This window comes from Artibeus jamaicensis, unplaced genomic scaffold, assembly GCF_021234435.1.
Source record: "Artibeus jamaicensis isolate MK-2021 breed Jamaican fruit bat unplaced genomic scaffold, CSHL_Jam_final contig_685, whole genome shotgun sequence".
NCBI lineage: Eukaryota > Metazoa > Chordata > Mammalia > Chiroptera > Phyllostomidae > Artibeus > Artibeus jamaicensis.
The window spans coordinates 17,889,075-17,911,137 of record NW_026521924.1 but is presented as its reverse complement, the minus strand read 5'-3'; the positions used below and the strand labels follow the sequence as shown (position 1 = coordinate 17,911,137).

Genomic DNA, 22,063 nt, shown 5'->3' with positions numbered 1-22,063 from the left:
CTCAAACTTAATATGTCAAAAATACCTTAGTCCTCTTTTACCAAACCTGATCTTTCTCAAGCCTTGCCCAGTTCCCTAAATGGAACTTCAGAGAAGCCTGGAAAAAGACTCCTGGCCACATGGTTTAGAATGGGCCTGTCCTACTTAGATTGTAGTGCGCCTTATTTCCATTTCCCTTTCAATTTGCCCTCTGTCCAGGTAATAAAATATACTGGCATGATGCTTTAGCATTTACAGAGTCTGTTCATACTTATCTGTAAAGCACATCAGATCTTAGAAATCTCCTGCTTAAAACCCTCCAAGGCTGTCCCATTGTAGTTGGAATCAAATCCAGGTTTCTTACCATGGAAGTACAAGACCCTGCATGATCGGTAGGAGTTGATGGGAAGGGGTAGACTAGGTAAATCCTAGACTCCAAGGCAGAGTAACTAATACAGGTCATATCCAGCACCCCTAGAGATACTCCTTCAGATACTCCTGGGTTAGGACATCCTTGTTCTGGTTTCTAAATGCCAGTCATTGTTTCCTTGATGATGATTAGCATATTGAAATTACTGTTTTCCTGAGTGTAACTTCATTTTTTCCCCTTAGATGGACTCCTCCCTTAAAAAAAATATTTCAATAGGTACTACTTGTTTTAACTTTATTTTAATAAGCATTAGTATTTGGGCTACCTTAGGGATTTAAGTCAAATATAATCTTTCCTTGCCTGTCAAGGGTAATTTGATACTAAAAAAACTCCTGGATGGGATAAATTCTCATAAATTAAAAATGTGAATATTACCCTGGCTTGTGTGGCTCAGTTGGTTGGGTGTCATCCTGCTAAGCAGTTGCCGGTTTGATTCCTGGTCAGGGCAATGCCCGGGATACGAGAGGCAGCGATGGATGTTTTTCTGCCTCTCTTTCCCTCTCTCTAAAAATAAGTAAAGTCTTTAAAAAGCATATATATAAATGTAAGGAATCTTAACAGGAAGTTTTCATAATCACAGGCCATAAAATTCACTCCTAATTTTATTGAAACAAAACAAATCCTATTAAAGTTGATACAAGTATTCATGGTTCCCATTTGTCATCAGAGAAACCTAACGGAATTTAACCTTCATTAATTATCCTTTATGATAGCTATTTCCTTGTGCTTTATATTTGAGGTATTAGATATCTTAAACTTAGGAGTTAACAAACAAGTTACACATTGATGTGTGTGGAACTCAGCCTTTAATTATTTAGAAAGAAAAGTGTGGTAAAGACAAAATAAGTCAATGAAAACGGGAAATGTCACACTCACTAGACAGGTCGATAGCCCAGGCAGCATGATGTAAGATTATCACTGGTGTAAACTGTCAAACCACAAGTACTGGGAGAGAAAAACCCATCCGACACCTGCCAGCAGTTCACACTTTGAAGAAAACTGGATGACGGCTCTTTCATCACAGTACTCAGCTGTTCACGAGGAAAACAAAATCCACAGGATAATTTTAAAATGAGAGTCAGTGCCTTGTAAGACAGTGTAGAAGTAGTAAAAGCAACTCCTTGTGAAGTTGAATATCTGGAATGTGATTGGGAGGATCTCTCGGTATTACGAGCCTCATAACAAAAAACAGCAGTGCCCTGCCCCACTTTTCACCCCACATTCCACCCCCCGGAGTCAACCACTGTCCAAGATGTAGCTGGTTTTCTTTTCTGTTTTGTTTTTTGCTTTTACAGGAAAGGGTCCAGGAAATAGGAGAACCAGTATTTCTTAATAACATGCTTATAAGGCTGTTTACTGACTTTTAAATTTCTGTTCCTCCTCCTCTCCCCTCCCCTTTTCTCACCTCCCCTGAGAACATGCTCATTGATAGAGAGGGGAGGACAGGGAGAGAAACATCAGTGGGTTGCCCCCACGCACACACTGCCTGGGGACCAAACCTGCAACCCAGGCGTGTGCCCTGATTGGGAATTGAACTTGCAACCTTTGAGTTTATGGGATGACACTCCAACCAACTGAGCCACAACAGCCAGGGCACTGATTTTTTTAATTTCAGACGTTAATATTTTCATCCTCTTGTAGATTAGAATTTAATTCATAGCCACCTCTGTCATGTTTTGTGTCCATCATTCTCCCGTTGTAGCTATATCCCAGCTTTGGGCATTGGTGTTAAGTATTCAAATTATGAGAGTGATGATATGATTGCTTACAGCAGAGCCATACAGTATTCAATGGTTATTTTTGTGTTGTGTAATTTTTTTGTTTTTCTTTGAGTTAAAATCCACCCATTCCCCCCTATATTTCAAATCAAGAATAAGTATAAGTAGTACAGTTAACCCTTTCTGGTGTATAGTTCTGTGTATAAATTTTGATAAATACATAGTTGTGACCACCACTACAGTTGGGATATAGAAAATTCCCTCAGAGTAGTCAGCCCCTCTCCCATCCCATCTTCGGGCAGTTGCTCATCTGTTTTCTGTCCTATTAATGTCCTTTTACAGATTGTCGTAGAAATGGACTCATACCCATACCCAGGTGTAGCCTTTTGAGTCTGGCTTTTAAAATTAGAATAGTCATCTTTGGAAATTTGCTTTGCTTTTTGTGTCTTCACAATTTATTCCCCAGTTCTAAAACTTTTTTGTTTGTTTGTTTGTTTGTTTAAGAAATCCTTCTTAGAACTTTCCATCTTTCTGCTGTAGTTTGAACTACTTGCAGGGATCTGAACAGCTGAATTCTTGGGATTTCCTGTCACCGAATTCACAGCATTTTATTTTTCTCATGTTTTAGATCCTGTTTCCTGAATCCTGTCTTCCTTTTTTGGGGGGAGTACATTTTCTAGTAGCTTCCTAAGAAAGAGTACATGGGAGGTAACATTTTTTTTTTAAAGTTTGTATGTCTGAAAAGATCTTTTATTCTTATACTTGTATATTTAGTTTAGTTGGGTATAGATTCTAGATTAGAAGTTATTTTCCCTTAAGTTTTTAGGTGGAGAGGATCACTTCCTGTCAGAGACACAGCACAGAAAGCTGCTGAAAAGTTAAAACAACGGGCTGTCTTAGTGGCTGAAGTGCCTTGAGACACTCTGGCCCGGAGCTGTCCACTACATCCTCCTAATCCTGGAGTTCCCCTTTCTGATTCTCTCTGGCAGAAAAAGGAAGTACTTTTTCCCAAGTTTGCTGAGAGGTTTTTAAAATCGTGTAAGGATAAATTAGACATCCAGTCAAGATGGAGGAGGCGTAGGTACCTCCTCACACAACTACGGCAAAAATTACAACTAGACTACACAACAGCTATCACCCAGAATCGTCAGAAAATCGAGCTGTATGGTAGTCCAACAGCCAGGAATTTAAAGAAGCCACATTCTTCCAGGCGGGTAGGAGGGCCAGAAACGTTGAGAGGTATGGAGTGGTGGAGATGCAGAGAGGCGTGGAGGTGCAGAACAGGTGGTCCCACATCCACACGTGGTGGATAAAAATTGGGAGGGAAGCCTCAGAAGTGAGGGATTCCAGCCCCAGACCAGACCACCCAGCCCAGGGTTCCAGCACCAGGAAGATAAGTCCCATAACTTCTGGCTGTAAAATTCTGTGGAGATTGGGGTGGCGGAAGAAACTGCAGGATTTGGCAGGAGACTGCTCTTAAAGGGCTCGCAAGGGTCTTAGAACTTAGGCAGACCCACCCCCTCTGGGATTCTGTACCAGGGCAGCAGCTGGAAGGGCACCAGTGGCATACAGGAAGAAATCGAAGTGACTGGCAATAGGGCAGGTAGTAGGAGACAGCTTCCTCCCAGGCAGAACTGCGGAGGCCGGGCAGTAGCATTGTTTTCTCTCCATGACCTCCCCGGCAGAGCCACTGAGCGGTTACGTGGGTTGCCCTGCCCTGGCGATGACCTCAGGCTCTTCCCCATACAATTTACAGGTTCACTTTTCTCCAACAGGCCATGCTACTAATGGAGTCAAAGCAGCTTTACATAATACACAGAAACAAACACAGGGAGGTTACTAAATTGAGGAGACAAAGAAAGATGGCCCAAATGAAAGAACAGAACAAAACTCCAGAAAAAGAACTAAATGAAATGGAGATAAGCAACCTATCAGATGCAGAGTTCAAAACACTGGTTATCAGGTTACTTAAGGGACTCACTAGATACTTCAACAACATAAAATCCCAGTCAGAAATGAAGTTTACATTAAGTGAAGTAAAGAAAAATCTACAGGGAACTATCATTGGAGGGGATGAAACCGAGAATCAAATCAAAGTTTTGGGACTTAAGAAAAAAGCATTCAATCGGAACAGTAAGAAGAAAAAAGAATTAGAAAAAATGAAGACAGGCTAAGGAGCCTTTGGGACATCTTCAAACAAACCAACAACCAAATCATAGGGGTGCCAGAAGGATAAGAGGAAGAGCAAGAAATTGAAAACTTATTTGAACAAATATTGAAGGAGAACTTCCCTGATTTGGTGAAGGAAGTAGAAATACAAGTTCAGAAAGCACAGAGTCGCAAGTAAGTTGGACCTGAAGAGGGGACCATACCAAGACACATCATAATTAAAATGCCAAAGGTTAAAGATGAAGAATCTTAAAAGCAGCAAGAGAAAAGAAGATAGTTACCTACAAAAGAGTTCTCGTAAGACTGTCATCTGATTTCTCAAAAGAATGTTTGCAGGCTAGAAGGGACTGGCAAGAAGTATTCAAAGTGATGAAAAGCAAGGACCTACAACCTAGATTACTCCATTCGGCGAAGCTATCATTTAGAATGGAAGGGCAGATAAAGTGCTTCCCAGACAAGGTAAAACTAAAGGAGTTCATCATCACCAAGCCATTATTATATGAAATTTAAAGGGAATTATATAAGAAAAAGATCAAAACTATGAAAAATAAAATGGCAATACATTCACAACTATCAACAATTGAATTTAAAAAACTAAGCAAACAGAAATAGTCATAGCTATGGAGATCATTTGGAGGGTTATCAGCGGGGATGGGGAAAGGGGAGAACGGGGGAAAAGGTGCCGTGATTAAGAAGCATAATTGGTAGGTACAAAACAGACATGGGGATGTTAAGAACATATAGGAAATGGAGTAGCCCAAGAACTTAAATACATGACCTATGGACTAAGGTGGGGGGGGCAGGGCAGGTTGAATGTTCGAGGGAATGGGGTTACCAGGTAAAAGGGGGCAAAGAGGGAGAATTAGGATAACGTTAATAGCATCATCAACAAAATATATTTAAAAAATTTTAGTGGTGTTATTCCATTGTATTTAACCATCCAGTGTGACTTTGGGAGAGTCTGTTCCAACTCCCAGTCCTTTATAGATGGTCTATTTCCCTACCCCTCAACTCCTAAAAGCTTTAGGATTTCTCTCTGTCTGCCCACTTCCCCCAACCGTCTGCCCTGCAACCGTCTGCCCTGCAACCGTCCCTCTCTCTCCCCTGTTTTCTGAAGTTTAGCTGTCATAGCATTGATGAGAGTCTTCAGTCACTGTGCCAAACATACAATGTGTAGACACACATTAAAATATATGACAACTGCCCTGGCTGGTGTAGCTCAGTGGATTGAGTGCGGGCCTGTGAACCGAAGGATCATGCTTCAATTCCCAGTCAGGGCACACGCCTGGGTTGCAGGCCAGTTCCCAGCAGAGGATGTATGAGAAGCAACCATACAATGATATTTCTCTCTCTCTCTCTCTCCTTCCCTTCCCCTCTAAAGATAAATAAAATATTTTTTTAAATTTCAAAAACTCTTAAATAAAATATATGACAACTATAAAATATCATGTCTATTAGCTGACATGAACCCCCTCTGCAGAATGGTTGCAGAATGTTAGACTCTAAGAGTCTTATTTTTAAAAGACTTTTTGTCTCCTGTGAAGTTTTACTGTCATTGCTTTGGAGAACTATGGAATAGGTGAGACTTGGAGTTGGTTCTAAAGAATGAGTAGAATTTTTTTTTTAATTATTTATTTATCTTCAGAGGGGAAGTGGGGGAAGGAGAGAGGGAGAGAAACATCAATGTATGGTTGCCTTTTGTGCGTCCCCTGCTGGGAACTGGCCTGCAGGGAACCGGCCTGCAACCCAGGCATGTGCCCTGACTGGGAATCGAACCGCGATCGTGTGGTTCGCAGGCCCGCGCTCAATCCACTGAGCTACACCAGCCAGGGCGAATGAGTAGAATTTGAACAGAGTAGCAGAGAGATTTCTGGCACTAAGACCAACGCTGAGGAAGTCCTCATAATCGAGCGTTAGAAGACTGAGGAAAGTGAAATGCTTGTGTGAGGGAGAGGCGAGGGATAGTTTAGATAGACTGGGAATAGGGCAGAGAAGGTGTTTAATGTTTATCGAGCATCCAGTGTGCGCCACTGCAGACTTTATTAAAAAAAAAAACAACTTATTGTTAAATATTTGTCCTATAAAAAACAGTAGTAATACAATATTATCATAATAACCATATACCAACTGCCAAACTTAAGATGTTACCAATATAGTTAATGCCCGTTTTGTGTCCTTCCCTCCCCACCAGAGGTGATAATACATTTCGAATAAGTTGCATATGCACATGTACTTACAGAGGAGAGTAAGTCTCCCTTGCAGACAGCTCACCACCACGGCTACTGGTACCCTCTGGTGCTACTCCCTGAGGCAGCTGTGGTTATTGGGTCTCTGTGTAGCCTCCAGAGACATTCTCAACCTAGAAAAGCAAATGTGTGTATATATCTTCTTTTCCTTAAACAGGTTATTATCATACTGTGTACACCATTCTACATCTGGCTTTTTTAAACTTAAAATGTATCTTAGAGATCCTTGCATAATCAGTACATACAGATCGTTTTGTTTCAAGGAACTAAAGTACTTTTGTGTTGAAATATACAAATAAAAGTGCACAAAAACGAATATACAACTGCACAATAACAAAATGATAACTATGTTGCACCCACCAGGTCATCTCTTGTACTACCTGCCAACCACACTCTCCTTCTTCTACTCCAAATGAAATGACTAGCTTGACTTCTAATAGTGCATTTAGTTGTGCCAGTTTTTATGCTTCATATAAATAAAATCAAGCAGTATATACTGAGTTGGCCTTCTTTTAGTCAACATTGTTAGGATCATTCATGATAATGTTGAAACTAGTTCATTTTCTGTATTAACAAACCACAATTAATTTATTCTGCTTCTGATGAATGTTTGGGAGTTTCCCAGTTTGGGGCTGTTGTAAATGACGCCTAAAGGAACATCTTGTATATGTCTCTTGATTTGTATATGCACAATTTCTGTTGGGTATATACTTAGAATTGCTGGGTTATAGAATACAGGTTCGGCATCAGTAGCCATTACAGAACAGTCTTCCTAGTGTTTATGCTAATTCACACTCCCACCAGCAGTGTGTGAGTTCCTATCGTTCCGTGTTCTTGCTAGCCCATAGTGTTGCCAGGCGTTTAACTTGAACTCTTCTCATGTTTGTGCAGTGGTCCCATGATCTAAATTTGTGTTTCCCTGATGGCTAATGAGGTTAATCACCTTTTCAGATGTTTATTGACCATTGGGATACCCTGTTTGTTGGGTTGCCTGTTTAAATCTTTTGCACATTTTTGCTTTTTATTGATTTGAAACATTTTTTTTCATTTCTTTTATAGTTTTGCAGATATTTTCTCTCATTTGGTGGCTTGCCTTTTCAGTCTCCAGAAAGACCTTTTCTAAAAATATATATATTTTATTGATTATGCCATTACAGTTGTCCTATTCCCCCCTTCATTCCCCTCCACCCTGCACAACCCCTCTCCCACCATTCCCCCCTTTAGTTTATGTCCATGTGTCACAAGTTCTTTAGATTCTATATTTCCCATACTATTCTTGTCCTCCCCCTGTCTATTTTCTACCTACTGTCTATGCTACTTACTCTCTGTACCTTCTCCCCCCTTCTCCTCCTCCCACTCCCCTGTTGCTAATCCTCCATGTGATCTCCATTTCTGTGGTTCTGCTCCTGATCTAGCTGTCCTCTTAGTTTGCTTTTGTTTTAGGTGTGGTTGTTAATAACTGTGAGTTTGCTGTCCTTTCACTGTTCATCTTTTCTATCTTCTTTTTCTTAGATAAGTTCCTTTAACATTTCATATAATAAGGGCTTGGTGATGATGAACTCCTTGAATTTGACCTTATCTCAGAAGCACTTTATCTGCCCTTCCATTCTAAATGAAAGCTTGGCTGAATAGAGCAATCTTGCACGTAGGCCCTTGCCTTTCATGACTTGGAATACTTCTTTCCAGCCCCTTCTTGCCTGTAAGGTCTCTCTTGAGAAATCAGCTGACAGTCTGATGGGCACTCCTATGCAAGTGACTGTCCCCTTATCTCTTGCTGCTTCTAGGATTCTCTCCTTCATTTTAATCTTGGCTACTGTAATTATGATGTGCCTTGGTGTGTTCCTTCTTGGGTCCAACTTCTTTGGGACTCTGAGCTTCCTGGATTTCCTGGAAGTCTATTTCCTTTGCCAGATTGGGGAAATTCTCCTTTATTATTTGTTCAAATAAGCTTTCCACCTATTGCTCTTCCTCTTCCCCTTCTGGTACCCCTATAATTCGGATGTTGGAGCGTTTAAAGATGTCCTGGAGGTTCCTAAGCCTCTTCTCATTTTTTTGAATTCTTGTTTCTTTATTCTTTTCTGTTTGGTCATTTTTTTCTTCTTTCTGGTCCACTCCTTTGATTTGAGTCCCAGTTTCCTTTCCATCACTATTGGTTTCTTGTGCATTTCCCTTCATTTCAATTAGTTTAGCCTTCATTTGTTCCTCTAATTTGTGACTAAAACCAACCAGTTCTGTGAGCATCCTAATCACCAGTGTTTTGAACTGTGCATCTGAAAGGTTGGCTATCTCTTGGTCACTTAGAATTATTGGCTCTGGGGCTTTGAGCTGTTCTTGAGCAATAATGTTTTGGTCTGTACGTGCCTGTTACGTATGAAGGGTGGAGCCTTAGGTGTTCAACAGGGCGGGACAACCCAGGTCCCAGGATTGTGACGCTGTATGTGGGGGCGGTGTCAGAGAGGGTCAGTGGTGTTTTGCTGTCTCTCAGATTTCAGTCCCCTCTGCTGCTTCCCACAAGGAAACCAGGCCCCTCTGGTGCCGGCTCCTGGGTGTGTGGGCTTGTGCACCCTCCCGGACCTTGTGGGTCTTTCCAAGAAACTGTCTATGACCCTGGGAGCCTCTCCCAGCACCTTGACCTGGAAGTCTTTCCCACTGGTGCTTTCAGGCTCTAATTCGCGTTGCTGGGGTCCTAGCCTGTGAGGTCTGTCTCACTGCTAGCTCCTCCACTTGATTTATCTGCACGCCAACGTGCCACCATGGTCAGCCAGCCGCCTTGCACCCCCACTGGTCCATCTGTTGCCACCCCACACTTGGGATCTGCCAACGGCTGCCTGAGGGCTTGGGAAGGTCCAACAGCCACTGCTTTTTCCTGCCGGGAACCCTCTCCGCCAGCCGCTGACTCCGCCCCTCTTACCATTCTGGATGAATGGTTCGTTGTTGTCAGACTTGCGTACAGTTCAGTTTTCTGTGTTTTGGTTGCGTTTTTGTTACTAAAACTTTGTTGTCTTTAAACTTGGTTTTGCGAGGAGGCACAGTGTTTCTACCTATGCCTCCATCTTGCCAAAAGTCCAGAAAGATCTTTTGATGAGCAGAAGTGCTTAATTTTAGTACAACTATGGTATCACTATTTTCCTTATGTTAGTCCATTTTATATATAAAAAATCTTTGCCTAGTTTGAGGGCATGAAGATATTCTCTTTTATCTTTTAGAAGCATGATTGTTTCATCTTTTATATTTAAATATACACTGATTTGGGACTGATTTGGGGGTATGGTGTAAGCTTTTCCATATAGATATCTGCTTTGACCCCATGCTATTTATTGAAAAGTGTCTTTCATCCCCCCCTTACTTTTTAGTGCCGCCTTTCTCTGTTTTATGTCTTTTCTGATCCTCTGGTGTGTCTGTCCTTGTACTGATACATTGTCTTATTTTCTGTAACTTCATATGTGTTGATTTTGTCTATAGTACTGAAGTTTTTGGACTGTAAGATGCACCAGACCGTAAGATGCACCTAGGTTTTAGAGGAGAAAAATAGGGGAAGAAATTGAAGCAAAAAAATATGATAAAATATTTAATAACATAAATAACAGGCCATCACACCCCCCCCCCTCACAGCGAGCCAGGTAAGCTACATTTGGACTATAAGTTGAACCCTTTTCCCTGCCCCCCAAATTTGGGGGGAGTGTGTCTTACAGTCTGAAAAAATACTGTATATTGAATAGGAAGAGGTTCTCCTACTTAGTATCTTCAAGATTCCTTGGTTTTTCTTGGCCCTTTGCCATTTCCATAAACATTTTAGAATGAGCTTTTGCAGTTTGACAACAAAATTTTGATTGAGATTGCATTCAGTATGCAGTGAATGCAGTACATTTATTTTTCTTCCCCTCTCCCCTGCCCCTTTCCCTGTTCCCCTTTTTTTCTGTGGTCTGGCTTTCCTTAATTTCTCTTGATAATTTTTTATAGTTTTCTATGTAGTGATCTTGCCTAATTTTTGTTAGACTTATTCCTAGGGGCATTTGACATTTTCTGATGATATTGTAAATAGTGTTTGAAAATTGCATTTTCTAACTGTAGCTGTAATTTAAAAAGATGGATTTTTATATTGCTCCTATATTGTTACTACATTACCTTTAGATTCTTTTGGATTATGTCTGTGTACAGGTCATCTGTGAACCTTTGATTTCTTTTTCTTGCCCAGCTGTGCTGCCGATGCAGAGAGTTGAAATGGTATGTTCCCGATCTGCAGGGAAGGCCTCGAGTGCTTCTCCATTAAGTGTGATGTTTGCTGAGGGTCTTCTGTGGGTACTGTTATTAGCTCCCTTGTTTTCAGAGTTTATGAGTTCATTATGAATGAGTGTTGAGTTTTATTAAAATGCTTTTCTACATCAATTGAAATGTACATATAATTGTTCTTCTTTGTTATTAATGTGATGCGTTACACTAAGTAAAATTTTCAAATGTTAAACCAAATCTGAATTTCTGATATAAGTTTCCAGCCTTTTTATAGATTGCTAAATTTGACCCACAAAGGTTTTATCAGGATTTTTTTTCTATGTACATGAGTGAGAATGGTCTGTATTTTTCCTTTCAACAGGTTTGGGCATCAGGTTTATGCTGGCCACTAGTCATGGCTTTAGTTGCACCCCACAAGTTTTGAGATGTAGCACTGTTCACTATCATTCATTTCAGAATATTTTCAAATTTCATCTCAGAATTGGTTCCCATGTACTTTTTCGAAGTATATTTAATTTCTAAACATTGGGTTTTATAGTTATCTTTCTCTTGCAGCTTTGGGTTAATTGCCTTGTAGTCAGAGAACATAATCTGTATTTTGATTCTTTTAAATATGCTGATATTTGCTCTATAGCTTAGCAACTGCTCATTTTGTAAATGTTCTCTGAGTACTTGCAAAGAGTGTGTAGAGAGCAGTTATTACATATAATGCCGTAGATTGTCAGTTATGTTTTGTTTGTCTTCTTTTTTTAAGTATATTTTATTGATTATGCTATTATACTTGTCCCATTTTTTTGTCTTTCTCCACTTTACTCCCCCTCCACCCTGCATGCACCTCCCACCAGCAAGTCCCCACCTTAGTTCATGTCCATGAATCGTACATATAAGTTCTTTGGCTTCTCCATTTCCCATACTATTCTTAACCTCCTCTGTCTATTTTGTACCTACTATTTATGCTTCTGATTCTCTGTACCTTTTCCCCCATTCCTCCTCTCCCCCTCCCCGCTGATAACCCTCCATGTAATCTCCATTTCTGTGATTCTGTTCCTATTCTAGTTGCTTAGTTTGTTTTTGTTTTTTTAGGTTCAGTTGATAGTTATGAGTTTGTTATTATTTTAATGTTCATAGTTTTGATCATCTTTTTCTTAGATAAGTTCCTTTGACATTTCATATAATAAGGGCATGGTGATGATGAGCTCCTTTAACTTCATCTTTTTTTTTTTTAAGATTTTATTTATTTATCTTTAGAGGGAAAGGGAAGGAGAAAGGGAGAGAAACATCAATGTATGGTTGCGTCTCTTGCATCCCCTCCTGGGAACTGGCCTGCAACCTAGGCATGTGCCCTGACTGGGAATTGAACCACGATCCTTTGGTTTGCAGGCCTGCACTCAATCCACTGAGCTATGCCAGCCAGAGCTCCTTTAACTTTATCTTACCTGGGAAGCACTTTATTTGACCTCCAATTCTAAATGATAGTTTTGCTGGATAGAGTAAACTCATAGGTCCTTGCCTTTTATGACTTCGAATACTTCTTTCCAGCCCCTTCTTGCTTGCAATGTTTCTTTTGAGAAATTGCTGATAGTCTTATGGAAACTTCTTTGTAGGTAAGTGTCTCCTTTCTTCTTGCTGCTTTTAACATTCTCTCCTTATCTTTAATCTTGGATAATATAATTATGAGGTGCCTTGGTGTGTGTGCTTCCTTGGGTCCAACTTCTTTGGGACTCTCTCAGCTTCCTGGACTTCCTGAAGTCTATTTCCTTGGCCAGATTGGGGAAGTTCTCCTTCATTAATTGTTCAGATAAGTTTTCAATTTCTTGTTCTTCCTCTTTTCCTTCTGACACCCCTAATACTCAGAGGTTGGAATGTTTAAAGTTGTCCTGGAGATTCCTAAGCCTCTCCTCATTTTTGTGAATTCTTGTTTTTTCATTCTGTTCTAGTTAAATGTTTTTTTCTTCCTTCTGCTTCAAATCATTGATTTGAGTCCTGGTTTCCATCCCATCACTATTGGTTCCCCGTAGATATATATTTTTTTATTTCACTTTGCATAGCCTCTACTGCTTCCTCTATTTTGCAACCATATTCAGCCATTTCTGTGAGCATCCTGATTACCAGAGTTTTGAACTGTGCATCTGATAGGTTGGCTGTCTCTTCGTTGCTTAGTTCTGTTTTTGGAGCTTTGATCTGTTCTTTCATTGGCCATATTTTTTTGTCTTGGTACACCTGTTATGTAGTAAGGGGCAGAGCCTTAGGTATTCACCAGGGCGAGGCAACCCACATTGCTTTGTGGTGGTGATGTATGTAGGGGACGGGTCAAAGGGAACAGTGCCACTTGCTCATCTCTCAGCAGGCTTTCAGTCACTTCCCCCACTACCCACAAGCAAATTGGGCCCTTCTGCTGCTGATTCCTGGATGGGTGGGCTTGTGTATGTTCTAGGACCCTGTGGGTCTCTCCCATGAACTCTCCTGTGAGACTGGGAGTTTCTCCCACCTCTACAAGCCCCATTGGTTTTCACAGCCAGAGGTTTTGAGGCTTACTTTTCCTGTACTGGAATCCTGAATTGTGCAGTCTGTCTCTCTCCCCAGTTTTTCCTCTCAGTTTATCAGCACACAAACAAGGGACCATTGGTCTGCCAGCCGCCACCTTTCCGGAGTGTCCTCCCCACCCTGGCTGCCTGTCTCAGTCCCTCCTACCGGTCTAAATGAATGTGTCTTCTTTAACTCCTTGGTTGTCGGACTTCCATAGTTTGATTTTCTGGCAGTTCTGGTTATTTTTTGTTCTTAAATTAGTTGCCCTTCTTTTGGTTATGAGGAGGCAAAGTGTACCTACCTATGCCTTCATCTTCAATTTTGTTTATTTTCAATATCCTTACTAATTTTGTATCTACATATATCAACTTCTGAGAGAAATTATGATTGTGAATTTGCCTGTTTTTTTTTTAGTCCTGTTAGTTTTTGCTTTGTGCATGTTGAAGCTGTTTATTCAGTACATTGAAATTTAGAACTGTTACATTGTCCTGGCTGACCTTTCTGCCCTTAACAGAGCATCTCTATCTCTGGTAATACTTTTTGCTTTAAGTCTCTTATACTGATTTTAGAAACATTTGTACCACCTTATTTTTGGTTCGTGTTATGTTGTGTATTTACATTTACAAAATGTTGCTTTTTAAAAAACAGCTTTATGGAGGTACAACATATACCATAAAATGTACCCATTGTAAATATACAATTTAATGCTTTTTAGCAAATTTATTGAGCTAGGCAAACATCACCAGTTATTTTAGAACATTTTCATTACTCTAAAAAGTTTCCTTATGCCTGTAATTTAGTTTTTTTTTTAAATCATGGATGTGAGGGCGATCTGGCTACGACATCTGTCACCCCGTTGATCACCAGGGTTGAAATCATTTTTATTTTCAATTACAGTAGACATACATTATTATCTTAATTTCAGATGTACACCCCAGTGATTAGACATTACATAATTTACTAAGTGATCATGCTGATAAATCTCTCACCCATCTGACACCATACATGAATATTGACCATATTCCCTATGCTGTACTTTGCATCCCCATGACTTTTTTTTTAAGATTTTATTTATTTATCTTTAGAGAGGACGGGAAGGAGGGAGGGAGAGAAATATCAATGTATGGTTGCCTCTCGTGAATCCCCTGCTGGGAACTGGCCTGCAACCCAGGCATGTGTCCTGACTGGGAATGGAACCGCGATCCTTTGGTTTGCAGGCCCTCGTTCAATCCACTGAGTTATGCAGCCAGGGCCCCATGACTATTTTGTAACTTCCAATTTGTACTTAATCCCTTCATCTTTTTCACCCATCCCCCCAAACCCCACTTCTGTGCTGCAGTCATCAAAATGTTCTCTGTATCTATGAGTCTGTTTCTGTTCTACTTGTTCATTTATTTTGTTTTTTTAGATTCAATTGTTGATACATATGTATAATTGATATAGTTAATTATAATAATATAATATATAATAAATACAGAATATAATTATTGCCACTTTATTGTTTGTATTGTTTATCTTTTTCCTCTTCTTCTTAAAAATATTTTATTTATTTTTAGAGAAAGGGGAAGGGAAGGAGAAAGAGTGGGAGAGAAACATCAGTGTGTGGTTGCCTCTCATGTGTCCCCTACTGGGGACCTGGCCTGCAACCCAGGTATGTGCCCTGACTGGGAATCGAACTGGTGACCCTTTTATTCAGAGGCTCATGCTCAATCCACTGAGCTACACCAGCCAGGGCCTTCCTCTTCTTAAAGATGACCCCAATACAGATTTGGTGGTGATCAACTCCTTTAGCTTTTTATTGTTTGCGAAACTCTTTATCTGTCCTTTAACTCTAAATGATAGCTTTGCCAGGTAGAGTAATCTTGGTTGTAGGGCCTTGCTTTTCATCACTTTTTGAGTAATTCCTGCCGGTCCCTTCTGGCCTGCAGAGTTTCTGTTGATAAATCAGCTGACAGTATTATGGGAGGTCCTTCATAGGTAAGAGAAATGGCTTTTTTTTCTTGCTGCTTTTAAGATTCTCTCTTTGTCTTTAACCTTTGGCATTTTAATTATGATGTGTCTTCATGTAGGCCTCTTTGGGTTCATCTTGTTTGGGACTCTGCTTCCTGAACTTGTATGTCTATTTCCTTCACTAAGTTAGGGAAGTTTTGTCATTTTTTTCCGAATAGGTTTCCAGTTTTTTGCTGTCTCCTTCCAGCAACCCCATGATGCGAATGTTGGCACCCTTGAAGCTGTCCCAGAGGCTTCTTCTACTATCCTCATTTAAAAATTTTTTTTTCTTTGCTGTTCTGACTGGGTATTTGCAACTTCCTTATCTTCCAAATCTCTTATTTGATCCTCTGCTTCATCTGCTCTACTGTTGATTCCCATAATGTATTCATTTCAGTTAGTGTATTCTTCATTTTTGATTTGTTCTTTTTTGTTTTCTTTTTAAAGATCTTATGTATTTATTTATTAGATAGAGGGGAAGGGAAGGAGAAATAGAGCAAAACAGCAGTGTGTGGTTGCCCCTCATATGCCCCCAACTGGGGCCTGGCTTGCAACCCAGGCATGTGCCCTGACTGGGAATCGAACCAGTGACTCTTTGGTCTGCCCACGCTCAATCCACTGAGCTACACCAGCCAGGGCTTGTTCTTTTTTGTTTTCTCTCTGTGTTTTATATTTCCTGTGTCTTTGTTGAAGTTCTAACAGCTTTATTGAGATATAATTCATATTCTATACGTCAGCCATCTAAAGTATACAAGTCAGTGTTTTCTACTGTGTACATGAGTTATGCAGCTGTCACCACACTCAGTTTTGTGTGGGTGTGGGACATTTCATCACCCTTAAAGAAACACCGTATCCAGTGAGTAATCACTCCTCAGTACCCCTCACCATCACCTTCTTTCACCCCTAGACAGCCACTGATCTACCTTTTGTCTGTATGGATTTACAATCTATTCTGGGCATTTCATGTTAATAGAATCAAGCAAAGTGTGGCTTTTTGTGGCTGGCTTCTTTCACTTCACACAATGGTCTCAAGATTTGTCCATGTTGTAGCAAGTATTCATATTTTATTCCTTTTTATTGCCAAATAATATACCATTATATGTGTATATTATATATCTTTTATTCATTCATCAGTTGGTAGACTTGGTTTTTTCTTTCACTTTTGTGTTATTATGAATCATGCTGCTTTGAATATTTGTGTTACAGGGTTTTACGTGGACATCTGTTTTCGTTTCTTTGGCTCTCTATGTAGGAGTGAGATTGCTGGGTCATGTGATAATTCTCCATTTAACTTTTTTGGGAACCGGCCAAACTCTTTTTCCAACATGGCTGTACCATTTTACATTCCCATTAGTAATTTATGAGGGTTCCAATTTCCCCACACCCTCATCAACACTTGCTATTATCTGTCTTTTTAATTATAGCCATCCTAAGTAGGTAGAAAGTGGTATCTCATTTCAGATTTAATTTGCATTTTCCTAATGATGCTGAGCATCTTTTCCTGTGCTTATTGGATGTCTGTGTATCTACTTTGGGAAAGTGTAAATTCAGAGACTTTTCCATTCTTGAAATTATTAACTAGATATCTTTAGTAGATACAGGTTTATCAGCATAGGTATTTCTCTTCATACTAGTTTTGATCATTTGTGTCTTAAAGGAATAGTCTGTTTAAGACGTAGGCGGTTTTCAAGCCAGTGTGCCGCAAGAATTTATAAAACATGCAATACCTAACTATGTAGTAGGGAACACTGACCTTTTTTCCCTTAGATTTTCAAATAAAAGAATGATATAGCCAACACAATAGCTGTCCAGTATGAATGAATTAAAATTGTAGCTATTTTTTGTCAGATCCACAAAATATATAATATTTTGGTGTGCCACAGAATTTTAGTAGTTAGTTGAGATGAAAAAGGTTGAAAATCAGTGATCTAGGTAATCAAATTTGTGGGCATAGTTAGTCATACTATTCTTTATTATCCTTTTAATGGCCAAGGGATCAGTAATGATGAGCCATCTTATGTTTCCTTTTTTAAGGAAATTGTGGCAGCCCTGGCCAGTTTGGCTCAGTTGGTTGGCGGTCTGGTTCCTGGGTGGGGCATGTGCCTGGGTTGTGGACTAGGTCCCCAGGCAGGGTGTGTGCAGGAGGCAGTGGTCAGTGTTTCTCTCTCAGATCGATGTTTCTCTCCTTCCTTTTCTCTTTCCCTTTCCCTTTCCCTGTCTTTGGAACCAATAAAATAACTTTATTTTTTTATTGTGGTAGCCTGAGCCAGTGTGGCTCAGTTGGTTGGAGTGTCATCCCATAACAAAAGGTTGTGGTTTCCATTCCTGGTCAGGGCATATACCTAGATTGCAGGTTTGATCCCTGGTCTGGGTGTGTATGAGGCATGTAGGTGGGGGTGGTGAGGGGTGCAGGCAGGGCAGGGGGAGGTTGGTGGCAACCAAACGATGCTTATTTCTCACGTCAGTGTTTCTCTCTCCCTACCTCTCTTAAAGCCATGAGAAAATGTCCTTCGGTGAGTGTGAAATAATAAATACAAAACTGTGGTAGAATAACATAAGTTTACCATCTGCCTTCTTTCAGGACTTGTCTCTGATTTTCTCTGGATTGGATATGATATGTGTAGAGGTAACTATCCTACTTGGTGTTTCCTGAATTTTCTGGATCTGTGGTTTGGTGTCATTAATTTTGGAAAATTCTCAGCCATTTTATTTTCACTCAAAGTGTCAATTTTACTTATCAGAATCTTCTGTGTTTGGCAGCTTGTAGCATCACTAAACACATCCATAGAAACATTTAAAGTGCCCACAACAGGATTCTTTCCTTGATCAAAATTCCAACCAAATTAAAATGAGGGGTACAAGGGAATAAGAAGAATAAATAGTTGACACAGAGTAGACGGGGGAAGGTTGAGAATAGTATGGGAAATGGAGAATCCAAAGAACTTATATGTACCACCCATGGACATGAACTAAGGTGGAGGAATGCTGGTGGGAGAGGGGCGCAGGGAGGAGGGGAATTAAGGGAGAAAAAAGGGGAACCACTGTAATAGCATCATCATAAAATACATTTTTTAAAAACCAGGGGTACAGTTTTCTTTCAACTAAAATTTACTTTGCTGCTGTCTTGTCTGGATGTGCAATGTTTTTGACGGTTTGTTTATGGAATGTACAGAAGTACTGCTTTGGAAGACAGAGAAGCTGTTGTTTTGGCAGTTGACTGGCAATGCACTTGGAATAGTTTGTGGGACCTTTACTGAAAATCTGAACATCTGACTGACTCAGATGAAAAAGGTTGAAAATCAAAGATCTAGGTAATCAGATTTGTGGCATATAGTTACCCATAAAATTCCTTACTTATCCCTTACTATGGTCCCTTTAATGTCCAAGGGATCAGTAATGATGGCCCCTCTTTTGGATGGCTTTATAACGTTCTTTGCTAATCATTATCCTCCTAAGCCCTCAGAATCTTTTACACAACTTTATTTCTTATCATGTTCTGTTAGGATACAGCTCTGGTTCAGGGAGTATTATGACATTTCAATTTATACATTCCAAGAATGGCATGTTCAAGTTAATTAGTTATGATTCTGGGCCTTGTCCTGGATATCATTGATTTTCTTGCAGAAAAGGGAGAGAGAATGCATGTTTTTCCCGGTGCTGGTGAGTTTGGGCATTGCACCATAAGTCATTTAGAGTCATCTTGGTTTTTTTTTTTTTTTTTTTTTTAAGATTTTATTTATTTATCTTTAGAGGGGAAGGGAAGGAGAGAAATATCAATGTATGGTTGCCTTTTGTGAGTCCCCTGCTGGGAACTGGCCTGCAACCTAAGCATGTGCCCTGACTGGGAATTGAACTGCGATTGTGTGGTTCACAGGCCCATGCTCAATCCACTGAGCTACACCAGCCAGGGCCATCTTGTTTTTATTCTAAAGATTAAATTATATCTGAAGAGGATAATTCAGCATTGCGCAGAGTCATCTCCGAGTGAAAAGTTTTTCTTCATTAAGATCTGTTATCTGAAGAGAAGAGAATTAAATTACCGTTGTCTCCATATCACTTTATCTTTTGTTAAATATCTGATTTTTTATATCAATAGCAAGAAAACAATTTTTACATGTAGAATTTGACATTATTTCAATATAAAAGGGGATCTGATTATCAGCATACTTTTGAATGGGAATAGCAGCCATTACCATGGTTGGTTGGCTTATAAATGATTTTATGTTAGAGATCATCACAGCAAATCTATGGTGAACCTTTACATCTAGAAAAGACAACCTTGACTTCTGGCCAAGATGGAGGCATAGGTGGAAACACTGTGCCTCCTCGCACAACCACGTTTAAAGTCAATAAAGTTTTAGTAACAAAAATGCAGCCAAAACACAGAAAATTAACCTGTACGGAAGTCCGACAACGAACCATTCATCCAGAACAGTAAGAGGGGCAGAGTCAGCAGCTGGCTGGTGAAGCAGGGTCCTGCAGGAAAAAGTGGCCATACCGACCCAGGCGCGCAGGTGGAGGTTGGCAGATCCCAGACGTGGTGTGGCAACAGGTGGACCCAGTGGGGGCGCAAGGCGGCTGGCTGACCATGGTCGCACATTGGCGCACAGATAAATCAAGTGGAGAAGCTAGCAGTGAGACAGACCTCACAGGCTAGGGCCCCGGCAACGCGAATTAGAGCCTGAAAGTACCAATGGGAAAGACTTCCAGGTCAAGGTGCCGGGAGAGGCTCCCATCCTCACAGTGAGTTTGTTGGAGAGACCCACAGGGTCCTGGAGGGTGCACAGGTCCACACACCCAGGAGCTGGCACCAGGGGGGCCCGGTTTGCCTGCGGGAAGCAGCAGAGGGGACTGAAATCTGAGAGAGAGCAAAACACCACTGACCCTCTCTGACACCGCCCCCACATACAGCATCACAATCCTGTGACCTGGGTTGCCCCGCCCAATTGAACACCTAAGGCTCCGCCCTTCATACGTAACAGGCACGTACAGACCAAAACATTATTGCTCAAGAACAGCTCAAAGCCCCAGAGCCAATAATTCTAAGTGACCAAGAGATAGCCATCCTTTCAGATGCACAGTTCAAAACACTGGTGATCAGGATTCTCACAGAACTGGTTGATTTTAGTCATAAATTAGAGGAACAAATGAAGGCTAAACTAATTGAAATGAAGGGAAATGCATAGGAAACCAATAGTGATGGAAAGGAAACTGGGACTCAGATCAAGGGAGTGGACCAGAAGGAAGAAAAAAATGACCAAACAGAAAAGAATAAAGAAACAAGAATTCAAAAAAATGAGAAGAGGCTTAGGAACCTCCAGGACATCTTTAAACGCTCCAACATCCGAATTATAGGGGTACCAGAAGGGGAAGAGGAAGAGCAATAGGTGGAAAGCTTATTTGAACAAATAATAAAGGAGAATTTCCCCAATCTGGCAAAGGAAATAGACTTCCAGGAAATCCAGGAAGCTCAGAGTCCCAAAGAAGTTGGACCCAAGAAGGAACACACCAAGGCACATCATAATTACAGTAGCCAAGATTAAAATGAAGGAGAGAATCCTAGAAGCAGCAAGAGATAAGGGGACAGTCACTTGCATAGGAGTGCCCATCAGACTGTCAGCTGATTTCTCAAAAGAGACCTTACAGGCAAGAAGGGGCTGGAAAGAAGTATTCCAAGTCATGAAAGGCAAGGACCTACATGCAAGATTGCTCTATCCAGCAAAGCTTTAATTTATAATGGAAGGGCAGATAAAGTGCTTCTGAGATAAGGTCAAATTCAAGGAGTTCATCATCACCAAGCCCTTATTATATGAAATGTTAAAGGAACTTTTCTAAGAAAAAGAAGATAAAAAAATATGAACAGTGAAAGGACAGCAAACTCACAGTTATTAACAACCACACCTAAAACAAAAGCAAACTAAGAGGACAGCTAGATCAGGAGCAGAACCACAGAAATGATGACATGGAGGATTAGCAACAGGGGAGTGGGAGGAGGAGAAGGGGGGAGAAGGTACAGAGAATAAGAAGCATAGACAGTAGGTATAAAATAGATGGGGAGAGGGCAAGAATAGTATGGGAAATATAGAATCTAAAGAACTTGTGACATGGACATAAACTAAAGGGGGGAATGGTGGGGGAGGGGTGTGCAGGGTGGAGGGGAATGAATGGGGGGAATAGGACAACTGTAATGCATAATCAATAAAATATATATTTTTAAAAATCCCATTTCAAATACAACCTCAAGGTAGTAGATGGTTTGGACACAGATTTGGTGAGATAAAGCTGTGTACTTGCTTTTGGAGATCAAAACTTCTTATTCTGTAAAGAATCTCACATAAAACACAGTAGAGCTCAGTTATTTTTATTTCAAGTCTTTCAGTACATAAACAAAAGTTCAATATATAAGACTCGATTTTTATATTGTAAAACAGGAGATGTGGAGAGGGGACACGGAAGCAGGTGGTTTTTCTGGTGAACATGACCATTCTTCATACTTATTCCAAGGCTTCTAACATGATGATACTATTGCTTCGTGTTACCACCATTCCAGTATTGTTCTGTTGTCATCTGCACACGTCCATCTATCACAAGATTCATAAAGGGGTCAAATCCCCACAAGATTTCTTGTGGTGACATGTCTGCCACCATTTAATTTCTTCTTGTCCATAAATGTTTTTAGCTCGGGTGGTGAGCTTTGCTCATGGTGTCTATTCAGAGAGCTCAAGATACCTCCAAAAGGAATGCTTTGCCGCTTACACTCCCCTCTTTTTCCTTTT

The 22,063-nt window shown here is 40.4% G+C and overlaps 1 protein-coding gene and 1 pseudogene across 2 annotated transcripts in view; one reads left to right on the top strand and one right to left on the bottom strand.

Moving 5' to 3' along the window:
* The window catches only part of TRPC4AP (transient receptor potential cation channel subfamily C member 4 associated protein), a 76,707-nt gene that overhangs the window by 3,319 nt on the left and 51,325 nt on the right, over positions 1–22,063 (top strand). The window lies entirely within an intron of this gene.
* LOC119063332 (small nuclear ribonucleoprotein G-like) lies at positions 21,782–21,978 on the bottom strand (annotated as a pseudogene).